At 48.7% G+C, this 14,066-nt stretch overlaps 1 non-coding gene across 1 annotated transcript; it reads right to left on the bottom strand.

Annotated features, from left to right (window-relative positions):
• Positions 1-11,231: 11,231 nt before the first annotated feature.
• Positions 11,232-11,338, bottom strand: LOC147703260 (U6 spliceosomal RNA). Its single transcript, XR_015298495.1, has one exon. It is a non-coding gene; the product is annotated as a U6 spliceosomal RNA (small nuclear RNA).
• Positions 11,339-14,066: the final 2,728 nt, after the last annotated feature.

Genomic DNA, 14,066 nt, shown 5'->3' with positions numbered 1-14,066 from the left:
GAATGCAGCCCACATCAAAAGATGAAGTAATGAGTAGAAATAAAGATATTTCTCACTGTTACGACTCACCAGGTAAGGCATAGCATTTTGGCTCATTCCCTGGTCTACCGCTTTTGGTAAATTTGGAAATGCATCCAAATCCATGGATGTTGCATGGGAACACCCAAGCGACACACATGTAGTGCCTCCCTGGTGCTGAGTAACGCAACAGGGCGAATTGCACAGCATTGCTTTACTCTCCAGGTTAATCAAGCCACTCAGGGCCATGCAAGGTGGATTTGCCTGGATAGATAAATCACAATTTGGGCTTGTATCGCACATGCACCACATTTCCTTAAGCACATGAAATGCAGCCCCATTCATAAATATGCCCCCCAGTTAATAAGTCAACTTACTTATGGAAAACTGTTTTTCTGACTCTCCTAGTTTCAAACATACATGGCATGTTTTACGCACATATCGTTATGGCAGGTACCTGAATGCAACATATTCAGTTGCCTTACAAAAAGTTCTACGTATTGAGGAAGACTCAACATGCTACCAAATCTATATTTACATATGTAATCCGACTGTTGTCTCTACCTGCTCCCACACTAGCAAACAACACCTGAATAGTGTTCTGCGCGATTAGCTTCTCTCCAGCAGTACAGTCATCTAATAGCTTCCTTTGAAGGTTCACCATGTCTACACAGTATGGTATGTACGACTGGCATATACCAGCCAAATATATACACATGCAACTGTTCATAAAGGAGAAGGTGGAAACTGTTCTTAAACTTTTGCTTTAAGAATCATTCTCAAATGATCTCCTTTGGCAGAACCCTTAATTTGTTTGATAATAAAAGAAAGACATAGGGACATATGCACAAGCTCCTAGCACCACCGAAGCGTCACTTTTTTGACCCTCTGGTGGCAGTATGCCCTGCACCTTGCTTGCAATGTAACTTTAAAGCAACTTTCTGTGGCTTACCGCCGCTTTCACGCTGGTATCTGCATTAACGTGGCGTGCAGTGGGTGTTGCTATGGGCATTCCACCTCAAACCCCCTGCTATTTGACGTTGCCTCAGATTTACAAGGAGGTGTAACTCTGTGGCATCACCAAAAACTAACACTTTGCAAGACAAGGCGTTAGAAAGGCGCACAAGGAGAAATGTTTTTTGTTTCTCAGCGTTTTTGCTTTTGCTGTGTGTGCTGCGTTTTGCCAGAGTGCAGCGCTGCCCAAATGTGGCACAGCTCCGCGCTCTGACATTTTCTAGTAAATATGCCCCATAGTGTGTCACAATTGCCCATTGCTAAATGTATTAACCTTTGAATAAAATCTAAATAATAACCTGAACCTTCAAAGTGTACATTTCCAGAGAAGCTTGTAAAACCTCTGAGGTTAGCTATTATTCAGCAATGGATTTCTAAAAGCTAAACCAAAACTGACCTTTCTATTTGCATTACGGGATTGTTGTTTGCCCAACATTGCTGAAGTAATTTCAAAATTACTTGCCATATTACTTAATGAACAGTCTATTCATAAATGTTGAGCATTCTAATTGCAATACGAGTCTATTGTTTATACTGCCTTGCTGGTACTTATTTCAACAGTCCCTGATTTCAAAAGGCAGAATGTGTTTTTAATGAAACCCTGCCTTTTCTTAATCCCTGTATTTTTAAATACACAACGAATGACATTTCTCTTCTATTTACTGCAATTAATCATTTTAGTTCAGCATTGCACTTACTGTTTTCAATAAACCTGTTTCTATATAAAATATTAGTCACGAGTATTGAGCTAATCAATTTAAATATCAAAAATAACAATATATTCATAATTTACTCTTCTTTAAAAAAATATTTTCTATGAATCTAACAAATCTCCCGCATAGCAGCGGGCCACCACCATTAAAACAACGAAAAGATGTCACAGCAGGCGTGTGGCAGGATTTGAACCAATGCAGTATATATAGCGATCTTAGCAAGTTTCTCCATTTTCGAAACAAAGTCGGACAAGAGCACAGTAAATAAATCACGTTTCTGCTTGCACTCGTGCATTTTTTGCTCAGTTTGGCAATCGCTTGTAACTCCGTCCCACCCCCCCCCGAAATTTCACCATTGGCAATTTAAAGAAGCAAAGACTAATAATTATTATTAAAAAGAAGTAAAAAAAAAACAGTGCGCTACAGGTGTCAAATGTACATTTGGGTCAGGCCTAGCGAGAATTAAGTAAGGCACGCCAACCTTGCTTTCTTATGTGCAAAAACTGAACTATCATTTCACGATGGCTAATTCCAAGCTAGAATTCTTCATGACAACGTTTCTCTCTTGTCTACAGATGCTGCAGCTGGACTCTGGTTACCGACTCTGGGTTCCTCCCAGTCCGGCAAAGCTAAATCAAAGGGTGAGTGTTTATGTGTCTGTTCTAAACTCTAGAGCATGGGTACTCACAAACTTTCTCTCGGGGACCAAATTTACAGGGTGGTTTGTGGCAGAGGGCCGCACCAGTGGGGGTGGGGTCAGTGGGGAGGGGGCGGGGCTAGAGAAAAAAAACCTGTGACCATGAGGTTGAACACAGGCCCCTGTAGCGGATACCCTCGTTCGCTGAGCCACAAGACCCGGCATACACACATCTTTCTCTTTCTCTCTCTTCTCTCTCTCTCTCTCTCTTTCTCTCTCTGTTTCCCTCTGTATCACTCACTGTCACTGTCTCCCTCTCTCTGTCTCCCTCCCTCTGTCTACCTCTATCTGTCTTGCTTCCTCTGTCTCCCTCCCTCTGTTGCCCTTCTCCCTCTGTCTGTCTCCCTCCCTCTGTCTGTCTCCCTCTATCTGTCTCGCATCCTCTGTCTCCCTCCCTCAGTTGCCCTTATCCCTCTGTCTGTCTTCCTCTGTCTGTCTGTCTCCCTCTGTCTTTCTCCCCCAGTCTGTCTCCCTCCCTCTGTCTGTCTCCCTCTGTTTCGCTCTGTCTGCGTCCCTCTTTCTCAGTCTCCCTCTCTCTCCCTCCCTCTGTCTGTCTCCCTCTGTCTGTCTCCCTCTGTATCACTCACTGTCACTGTCTCCCTCTCTCTGTCTCCCTCCCTCTGTCTACCTCTATCTGTCTCGCTTCCTCTGTCTCCCTCCCTCTGTTGCCCTTCTCCCTCTGTCTGTCTCCCTCCCTCTGTCTGTCTCCCTCTATCTGTCTCGCATCCTCTGTCTCCCTCCCTCAGTTGCCCTTATCCCTCTGTCTGTCTTCCTCTGTCTGTCTGTCTCCCTCTGTCTTTCTCCCCAGTCTGTCTCCCTCCCTCCCTCTGTCTGTCTCCCTCTGTTTCCCTCTGTCTGCGTCCCTCTTTCTCAGTCTCCCTCTCTCTCCCTCCCTCTGTCCGTCTCCCTCTGTCTGTCTCCCTCCCTCTTTTGCCTTCCCTCTGTTGCCCTCCTCCCTCTGTCTGTCTCCCTCTGTCTGTCTCACTCCCTCTGTCTCCCTCTATCTGTCTCGCTTCTTCTGTCTCCCTCTGTCTCTGCCCCTCTGTCTCTCTCCCTCTGTCTCCCTCCCTCTCTCTCTCCCTCAGTCTCCGTCCCTCTGTCTCCCTCTCTGTCTCCCTCTGTCTGTCTCCCTCCCTCTCCCTCTGTCAATCTCCCTACCTCTCTCTCTCCCTCTCTCTCTCCCTCTGTCAGTCTCCCTTCCTCTCTCTCTCCCTCTGCCTGTCTCCCTCTGTATCCGTCCCTCTGTCTCTCTCCCTCTGTCTCCCTCCCTCTCTCACTCTGTCTCCCTCTGTCTCCCTCCCTCTGTCTCCCTCTCTCTCTGTCTCCCTCTCTCTCTCTATCTCCCTCTCTCTCTCTGCCTCCCTCCCTCTGCCACCCTCCCTCGGTCTCCCTCCCTTGGTCTCCCTCCCTCTGTCTCCCTCTGTCGGTCTCCACCTATCTCTCTCTGTCTGTCTCCCTCCGTCTGTCTCCCTCTGTCTGTGTCCCTCTATCTGTCGCCCTCTATCTGTGGCCTTCTCTCTCTCTCTCTCTCTGTCTTCCTCCCTCTGTCTCCCTCTCTCTCTTTCTCCCTCTCTCTCTCTGTCTCCCTCTGTAGCAGCCGGGGCTGAGATAATTTCCTGGGCACTTACACAACTGCACCCCAGTATTTCACAGGTCTTTAAAAGACCATTTACTTGTTAATGAGGCTTTGTTGTATTTCACCTCTTAGCACCCCTGCATCTCCACTCTGACTATCACTCGAATCGTAGTCCCTGCTGTGGCGGGGTTTCCTGACACTCTTCAAAAATAATAAAAAAAGAAAACAACGGTACAATGTCTGCAAAGTTTGCGGGCCGTGAAGAAAGGCTTGACGGGCTGCTGGCGGCCCACGGGCCGTACTATGAGTACCCATGCTCTAGAGTTTTTTATAGGGTGCATTTTATACCTACACATTTTTGTTCATTATGACTACAGCATAGATAGATGCCTAAATCAGTCACAGGGTGCTAACTGGTTACACTTGTTTTTCGTGTTTCCATTTGTCTGTCATTCGGTTATCTGTACTAAGCCAGCTAGTAATGTTAATAACACCTCTCGAGATCTCTTTCTAGCAATGTTTCCAATGTTTTCATTCTTTCCTATTTAATATGAGTTAGGTCTAATGAGACTCAAGCTGTGCCCGAATGCAATAATATTTTTCCTGCGTTATACGTGCTTGTTTTATAACATTGAATGGTTGAGTATGCAGAGTGGAACTTTTATTATTTTGAGAAGCATTGAGACTGGTTCACGTTAACAATGGTTTAATAGTGCCACCTTGTGGAAAAAAATATTCGATTCTTGTACGGGCAAATACAAAGCTTCAGATAAATAAAAGGAGGGAGACTTTTATCTATGCATAAACTGAGCCACAGCATGCACTTCAGTAAGCACGCTGACATGGCACACACGAAATAGCTTATGCAATAGAAAATAGGGAGGATGTGACTTAACCTTAGCTCCCTTATGCCTGCATTCCTTCACACACCAAAGAACTAGCGCCTCCCCATCAGGATCTTGCGATACATTATCGCCGCTTTATCGGCAGGAAACTGCCGATAAAGCTGCGATGATGGGCCTGATATTATGCCCTTGTGAATTCCCATAGCAACCCAGGTTAACACAAGAACCTGGGCTGCTATGGGAATTCACAAGGGCCTATTATAAAGCCCATTATCGCCATTTTATCGGCAGTTTCCTGCCGATAAAAGCGGCGATAATGTAACTCCTTTTGTTGATAGTATGCCCCCTTGTTTTTAGACCGTGTTCTGGACTGAAGAGACAGGGGTGTATATTCACAAGAGAATGGCGGAGTGCAGCGTTAAGCTGCTAATTCTGCGCTCCACTATCCTGCTTTTTCCATAGATATGGTGCTAAATTCAGCTGCCTAGTGCCAACGCAGGCACCCTTGCACCATAGTACAAGGGTGCCAGCTTTGACGGAATGAATGTTCCGTCAAAGGAACATTCAGACTGGGGGGTGATCGGCGCTATGCGAGTGTGACCAATCATTCAATCAAGTCGTACAACCTCACAACCTGGACACCCGATGAAGACTTGAGGCCTTCTGGTCTTGTAGTTCTTGACCTTCCTTGCTTCTTTTTTAACTGATGTGCCATTTTATGGCTGTGAAATCATTAAAAGAAATTATACAGCAGATGCCCAGGTATGCAGCAGGCCGAATGTACATTTTGCATTTTATGTTCACTTCCATGCAAGTCAGTCCTTATTACTCCCTGTATTAGGATTATGCATTATTTAAAGCTGGATTATGAATTGCTAGGGCACCTGCTTCTGTTGCCTTTTTCTAAATAATGTTTGTATCTTCTCTGCAGATGTTGCAGGTAGTGTCACCTTGAAAACTTCTGGTTCATCTCAGTCCATCGGGTTGACAGGTGGCCTTTCGGTAAAAGGTGAGTGTTGGTGGAGATGTAATTAAGGTTCTTTTAAGGGAGATTGGGTTCTTCCGTTGTCTGTTCACTATGAATGGTTATATCATAATACCACGGCCATTGATGGCCGCATCTTAGTCAGTGAGTCTGAGTTGTGCAGACAGCCACCACAGTGCATTCAACTACAATGAAGGTGCTACAGTGCTGGACAACATTGGCTGTCAAGGGGCACTTGGAGGGTGGTGAGATGTCAGGGATGCTAGATGGAAGGACGAGAATAATCTAAAAATCAATTAATATCCATGAAGAAAAGCAGACCAATCTAGGCTTTGAGGGGTCTGTTATATAAAAATATCTTGAGAAATACTGCAAACAAATTGATCTGTGAGTTATCGCCCACTTTCCGCATAGTCGAGAAACCCTCAGGGTACATCCCCAATGGCAATGAGATAGCTCCGGATATTGAGTTTCTGTTGAAGTGGTGTGTTTAAGAGAGCAAGGGAAAGAAAAGAAAGAGCTAGTGGAGCGAGGAGAAGAGAGAGACGATGGAGTTTGTTTTACTTTATGTTAGGTATTTGATATAATGTTGTGGCTGAAACTAGTTCTGAAAATAGGATAGAAGCATTGTTAATGTCAGCTGGGCCATTCAAACATATGACATGATAAGTAGAAAAGCATTGTGGGCATGGGGCCTTGTTGAAAGCAGACGTCAAAAATCACAAAGTTATTAAATAATTTGAGCTAGCACCATGTCAGTCGGGCCTAACCAAATAATACACTGAAAAGTACGTTTTTACATTACATATGTTATGTTATGTTATGTTATGGGAATTTGTAAAGTGCACAGCTGCCCCAGCGAAGGGGCGTCCCGGCGCTGATCCTGAACAAAACACAACAGAGAACAGAGAGACACCCGGAAATTAAGGGAATAAATGAGTTTTGATGGCTTTCCTAAATTGGTACAAATCATATATTTCTTGGATATGGCCTGGTAGAGTGTTCCATAGCTTGGCTGCGCTTGAACCGGAGGACTTCAACCAGATTCTGACCAGCTGAGCGAAGGACTCGCGTGGGCACATACATTTTCAGCAGAGGTTTTAGCATTTTGGGGTTAGACTTTTAAAAGAGATTCAGACTAAAGACAGACTTAATACAGACTTAAGACAGACTTAAGACAAACTTAAGACAGACTTAAGACAAACTTAAGACAAACCTAAGACACAATCCTAACTTAAGTCTGTCTTAAATTTGTCTTAAGTCTGTCTTAAGTCTGTCTTAAATTTGTCTTAAGTCTGTCTTAAGTCTGTCTTAAGTCTGTCTTAAGTTTGTCTTAAGATAAACTTAAAGACAAATTCCTCACTTCTGTGAATACCAAAAGTAGTACGTTTAGGATTTTGTCTTAAGTTAGTTCTGTGAATCGGGCCCGAAGTGCTTTAGCGAGCACCCAGAGGAACCCCGTCAATAAAAACGATCATTGGAAAAACCAATAGCTCTGGATGTAAAGGTCTATCGCTTGCAACATTAGCCCCCTGGAATGACACACATAGAAGAGTGGCAGTAAGATCGAACTGCCCACTACCACTGTAAAGTAATCCCTCATGCAATTCAATTCAAGTACAGAAGGGAAGGATCCAAACAAACAATAGCATTAGGTGAGAGATGAATACTCTTCAGGATGAACTAATATATGATTGACGTAGTCCCAAGCCACTTGCTGAAAGAGTCTGGCCAAATAAAGCCAATGGATGAAACAGGTGGACCCTAATCTTACCATATGTACATATTTTTTGCAATAGGGATGTTTGTACGTTACCGTGCAGTCAAAGCGCACGCCGAAAAAAACAAAATAATAAACCGAAAATACACACTAAGACACAGTAATGAAGATTGGGTGCACTGAGAGTCCCTCGTCCCTCAAACACAGACACCTAATAGTTGCTGAATAGCTAAACAACGGTATTGTATTTCTCACCAATGTTTCTGATTGGTTGTCTAGGCTCCAGCATTCTGCAGTGGATGCTGATGAAAATTGTGAAGAGATTTGAACGTATATACAAAAAGACAACTGCAGACTTTAAAGTAGTTATTTGTGTACTCTTATTCATTCACTCATTAAAATTAATATGAGCCTTAAGAACGATAATAAATTAATAAGAAATGTTAATGTGCTTTTAAATAGATTGTGTTGATTTTTTTGACGCCGTTTCACTCATCTCCGCAGGTACGGCTGGTGGGTCCGGGTTTTCACTATCTGGCTCAGCACAGTCTGGTGCATCGGCCGGAGGCAAACAGCTCAAGGGTGAGTGTGTATGTCACTATTACACAGTAGAGGGAGCGTTCAAGGTACCACTGATCAGATGTGTTTCCATCCCTCGAAAGCACATTAGATATTTTGTTATTCCATGACCGTGGTCTGGATATTATTTGTTAAATCTCAACGTTACTTTTCCCTTCCAAGACTATTGATTTAATTATTATTCATGTAGTTCATATTTTCAATGCTAGAAATAGTACATCAGTCATACTCTATCTGTCTCTCATTCTTAGTCTATGTCTTTTAGGTCCCTTCAAATCTATCTACTTTTGGTATTCACAGAAGTTAGGATTTTGTCTTAAGACAAACTTAAGACAGACTTAAGACAGACTAAAGACAGACCTAATACAGACTTAAGACAGACTTTAGACAAACTTAAGACAGACTTAAGATAGACTTAAGACAAACTTAAGACACAATCCTCACTTAAGTCTGTCTTAAATCTGTCTTAAGTCTGTCTTAAGTCTGTCTTAAATTTGTCTTAAGTCTGTCTTAAGTCTGTCTTAAGTCGGTCTTAAGTATGTCTTAAGTTTGTCTTAAGACAAACTTAAGACAAATTCCTAACTTCTGTGAATACCAAAAGTAGTACGTTTAGGATTTTGTCTTAAGTTACTTCTGTGAATCGGGCCCGAAGTGCTTTAGCGAGCACCCAGAGGAACCCCGTCAATATATACATAACATATATACAACGTATATACAAAAAGACAACTTCAGACTTTAAAGTAGTTATTTGTGTACACTTATTCATTCACTCATTAAAATTAATATGAACCTTAAGAACGATAATAAATTAATAAGAAATGTTAATGTGCTTTTAAATAGATTTGTGATTTTTTTTACGCCGTTTCACTCATCTCCGCAGGTACGGCTGGTGGGTCCGGGTTTTCACTATCTGGCTCAGCACAGTCTGGTGCATCGGCCGGTGGCAAACAGCTCAAGGGTGAGTGTGTATGTCACTATTACACAGTAGAGGGAGCGTTCAAGGTACCACTGATCAGATGTGTTTCCATCCCTCGAAAGCTCATTGGATATTTTGTTATTCCATGACCGTGGTCTGGATATTATTTGTTAAATCTCAACGTTACTTTTCCCTTCCAAGACTATTGATTTAATTATTATTCGTGTAGTTCATATTTTCAATGCTAGAAATAGTACATCAGTCATACTCTATCTGTCTCTCATTCTTAGTCTATGTCTTTTATGTCCCTCCAAATCTATCCATGTCAATACAAAATGTAATATATCTCGACCACAATATATAAGGGCTAGATGTACGAATAGTAGTAATAGCGATTACTAAATAGCGATCTTTTGTGAATCGCTATTTTGTAGTTGTTATTACTAATGTACAAAGCGGTTATTTAGGTCTTATTTAATGAATAGCGATTCATGCCCCGGTTACTTACCGGTAATCTTCATTACTCCGAGTATAGTCTTCCTCGCCACAAGAGTTACAAAGTGAGCTTCAGCTCCACAACAGAACCCTCCAAAGCAAAAAGAAACCACCTCCCACCCCCTCCCAACATGGCCGACCAGTCCCACCTGACCTCTATAAGAGGCGGGCCGGCCCAACCAATCAGCCTGATCTACCAAGCAAACAATGAAGCCGATAGCCAGACAGGGAGGGGGGGAGGGAACTCATGTGGCGAGGAAGACTATACTCGGAGTAATGAAGATTACCGGTAAGTAACCGGGGCATTACCTCCTCGTTAGTCTTCCTCGCCCCCTGAGTTACAAAGTGAGCCAATACCCAAGCCAACAAGGCTTCATTGACCACCATAACAACACCACCATACGGTGATGCAGAGAAACCAACCCAAGGTTGATGTAAAACAACTGAAAAGAAAAACAGGGCCCACAGGAAACCTGAAATCAAGACCTCCAGGAAAAGGAGGACAACCAGGAGTCGCAGCCCCAGCACTCCGAACGGCCCCAGCGAAGTCCCCCCCGGGACCGCTAGAGACCCACGTACCAGGCGGGTGATGACCACGCCGAAGTCAGACAAAACTCCACAGAGGAGACACCCACTAAGGGGGCCCAGGGAACAGAGCCACACCTCGCAGACCGACCCAGGGCCCCCGCCGGATCCACCGAACCCAGCGAAGCGGAGGGAAGGATGCCAGCCTGTGTAAGCCCGCGAACCATGGGGGAACGAGGGCAAGTGGCCCGAACGAAACGGGTGTAATGGCTGAGTGGACAGTGGGATTCGTACCTGTGACCTTGAGGTCAAACACAGTCCCCTGCAGTGCAGGTAGTCCACTGAGCCACCAGACCCGGTTACCCCCCAAAGGGCACAACACAGGTCATCCCACCGGGAAAGGAAAAACGTGCGGCTAAGAGAAGCCAAAACAGCACGCCGAACAACCCGCCCGGACAAGGGAGGAACCCCGCTGGTCGGAAAAAGCGGGAAGACACCACCCGAGTTCGAGGCCCCCGGGAAAGACACGGGGGACACGCCGGAGGGGCAACCCCGTCCGGCAAAACCCGCAAGTAGGGCGGGGAGCGGAGGAACGACCCCCGCACGCCCATCCGCCCGGCAGACACCAACGCCACCAGGGAAACCTGACAGGCTAGGAACCGCCACCGAGGGCCGGGTCCCAAAAGGGCGGGCCCCGAAGAGCTCGTAGAACGAGAGAGGGAGTATGCAAGTGTATTGCGATGTGCCTGGCGCACGTATCGCCCAAAAGGCAACAAGGCGCGTGCCTCGGGAACCCGACCATGTATTCACTTGCGAGACCTTTCCAGGTACCAACCAGGCCCGACCCAGCTTAACTACTGAGATCGGACGAGAACAGGCGCCTTCAGGGTGGTACGACCGTAGGCTGCAGGATACAAGGTGAGAGTCAGGCATCCCGCCACAAGGGTCCCAAGTGGAGAATAAGCAAGCATCCGCCCAGAGATGCAGAGTGTGAGCCCGTGAGACGAGTAGGCACCGGCATGAGACTTCTCGAGTTCATGGAAGCATTGACGCCCAAGACCCACCGTTAGGCGGGGAATCGAACTCAGGTCCAGGACCACTCTCAGCTACCGGGACCGCCGCCTCCAACCCCTGAGCTACACGTCTCCACTAACATGGAACGCTCCACGAATCCTGCGGGCCCTCCTCGTGCAGGAGCCGTGTCAATCTACCCTGTATCTTTCCAAATATGAATACGTGCTGCCGAAGCGAGCACTGGAATGCCTGCGGGAGCCCAGCAGCCAAGCCACAACCCCCGAGCCAGCAGCGTCCTCCGCTCCAGGACCAGGCCTGCACAAGGAGGCAGGCCAGCCGACAAGAGCCGGCTCAAACGCCGAGAGCGTGGGACCCAACCACTGCCCGGGGAGATCCGGGATCGGCCAGGAGGCTCGAATCGCCAGCCCGGACAAAGGAGAGGGAACCCGGGGCGGAGGACCCCGCCGGGAACCAAAAACAGGAACGCCCCCACTGCAACGTTCCAAACAAGGCCATGCGCCGCCGGGCGTCCATGAGCACCCCGGCCCTGCCCAAGCGCCACCTGCCGAGGAACCGCGATCGCAGAGGGCACGGGGGAGATCCAGCAGACCGAAAGGCCACGCGAAAGACCGGTAATAAGGACCCGGAAGGAGGAGTAGAACCCGGGCCGGAGGGCCGAGCCCCCCTCCGTGAACAGAGACCTCGGGGGCAGACCGAGCCGAGGCCCTAGGCGTAGAAACACCACCGGGGCAGGGCGAGACCATGCCACGAAGGCCAGACCCGACTCCGTTGGCCCCCGGGGGAAGACCGCCCGCAGGGCCAGGACCGGTGACACCCCCATCAGGGCGCCCAACCCGACCCAGACCCGGGGACCCAAGCCCCGGCAAATGGAAAGCCACACGCAAACGTGCAGGGGTCAAGCCAGTTACTCCACGTGTATTAACAGTGCTGCCGAAGCGAGCACATCAAAAAAACGGCCGGCCAGGAAGACATCCAGCAACCCCCGAAGCACGAGGTGCTGAGCGGCCGCAGGAGAACTCAACGCCAAACGACCCGGCGCCAAAGGACGCCCCCCCCCCCCCCCCTGAAAGAACCAGAGGGTGGAGGACAAGCCCGAGACGAGGACCGAAGGGACCACCGGACATGGGCCAGGAAGCCGACGGATGAGATACACCGCCAGATGTGAAGCCCTATTCCCCTGGAGACAAAAACGAGGCCGTGAGGAAGCACACGGCCAGACAGGGAACCCCCAAGACCCACACCCGGCGAAGAAGATCCACCAGGCGGGCCAGGAGTACAGCTCCCCCCCCAGGGCCAGAACGTCAGCCCAACGGAAGTACTCGTCACCGCGAGCGGGAACCCCCACTCGCAGGCATTGACAGGTGAGGCACGGGAAGGGGCCGGGGCCCCAACCCGTCGAGACGGTGGGACCCCGCGGGACAACTGCCAGACTAGCCAGCCCGGACAGCAAGCCCGAAGCGCCCCAGACAGTCAGTCTCTCGGGCGTAAAGGGGGGTGGCAGAACTAGCCCGAGACTGGCCACAGCCGAAACTCGGGCCAGGGCCTTCACCGAAGCGCAACCTGATACAAAAATCGCGCACAATACCCCAGCCAGGGTACAAGGCGGCAGTACGAAAGCCGCTGTTTCCCAACATAATATATGTCTACGGAAAGTGTCATACCCCCCTACGGGTATGTTGGCGCTGAAATACAGATGTTCGTTGTGACCCAACTCAAGGGAACAATGTTTCACGACCACAAATGGATGAAAGGCAGAGTGTACCAGTCGGTATACGAACCCGTGACCCTGAGGACAAACCCCAGTCCCTCGGAGGAGACCAGGCAACTGAAGCCCCGAGGGGCCGTGTGGAGGGCCCTCCAAAACCCAGAGGAAATAAACAGTTCCCCGGGATTTCGAACCCAAGCCCCGCCGAGGCAGGGAAACGAACCAGGGCCCGGGCTAAAATCCCAGGCCGTATGGCCGCCCGTAGAGGGAAGAGTACACTACCCCTCCACAGCGTGTCGTATGCACACAGCCCGGAGTAACGGGATGTCATCAAAACTTGGTGGAAATGGCCACCTTGGGACACCCCTACAGCCTAGGCGGGATCCGAACCCCGGCCTGCGAGGGCCGACCGCACCAAAAAGGACCATCACCAAAGAGCTATAGCTCCGAAGTACACAGGGCTCCCCAAGGGACCTGATCCCAGGATGCACCGCGCCCCCATAGAGCGCGCCAGCGCCGCACAGTAAGCCTGGCCAGGAGCCAACGTCAGGACACATGTAGAGGCAAGAAAGCACCTTGTGATGCCTGCCACCGTCAAGCCCCACAGGGTCGATATCCTGGGATACAAATGAAAAAACGCCCCTACCGAGGAGCGAACACCGGCCCCTCGAGGATGGGGCAGACGCGCCCTGCACGCCGTCCAAGACGCTTTTCTAAAGCAGTCTTTTAATCTGAGTCGAATCTGTACTTTCAGTGAAATGGTTTATGAAAACCAATCAGCTGCTCCAGGTAAGGCTCGACTCCCAACCTCGGCATGGCGCAGTGCAAGTACTGCTGTATAGGTTAAGCCTACAGCACCTGGGATTCCCAGGCGGTCTCCACTGGAGCTCTCCCAACTGAGCCTATTTCGGCCTCCTTGAGGAAGCAGGATCCGCGCCAGTACATTGGCCGCACCTGGCGGCAACCAAACTCCGCCCTCGAGAGGCGGGAGGTGGGAGGTGCTCGTTCACCTCCAGCGCGGCAACCCGCCGCGACCCGTAGGGTCCAAAATGAAGCGAGGCGGCAGCGCACAGCGCCGTGAAAACCGTGCTGCCGGGGGGAGCCCCCGGACCCGTCAGAGCCCCGAGGACCCGCCGACCTAAAAGGTAGGACCGCCCCGAGTAGGGAATTCGTCCCGTACATAACGCACGGAAAGCCCCAGTCCGAAGACCAATTGAGAACTCCTCAGGCACAGGGCTGCCAT

The sequence above is a fragment of the Lissotriton vulgaris genome, chromosome 7 (genome assembly GCF_964263255.1).
Source record: "Lissotriton vulgaris chromosome 7, aLisVul1.2, whole genome shotgun sequence".
Taxonomy (NCBI): Eukaryota; Metazoa; Chordata; class Amphibia; order Caudata; family Salamandridae; genus Lissotriton; species Lissotriton vulgaris.
Note: the sequence above shows the minus strand (reverse complement) of the source record. Positions and strands in the feature narration are given on the sequence as shown.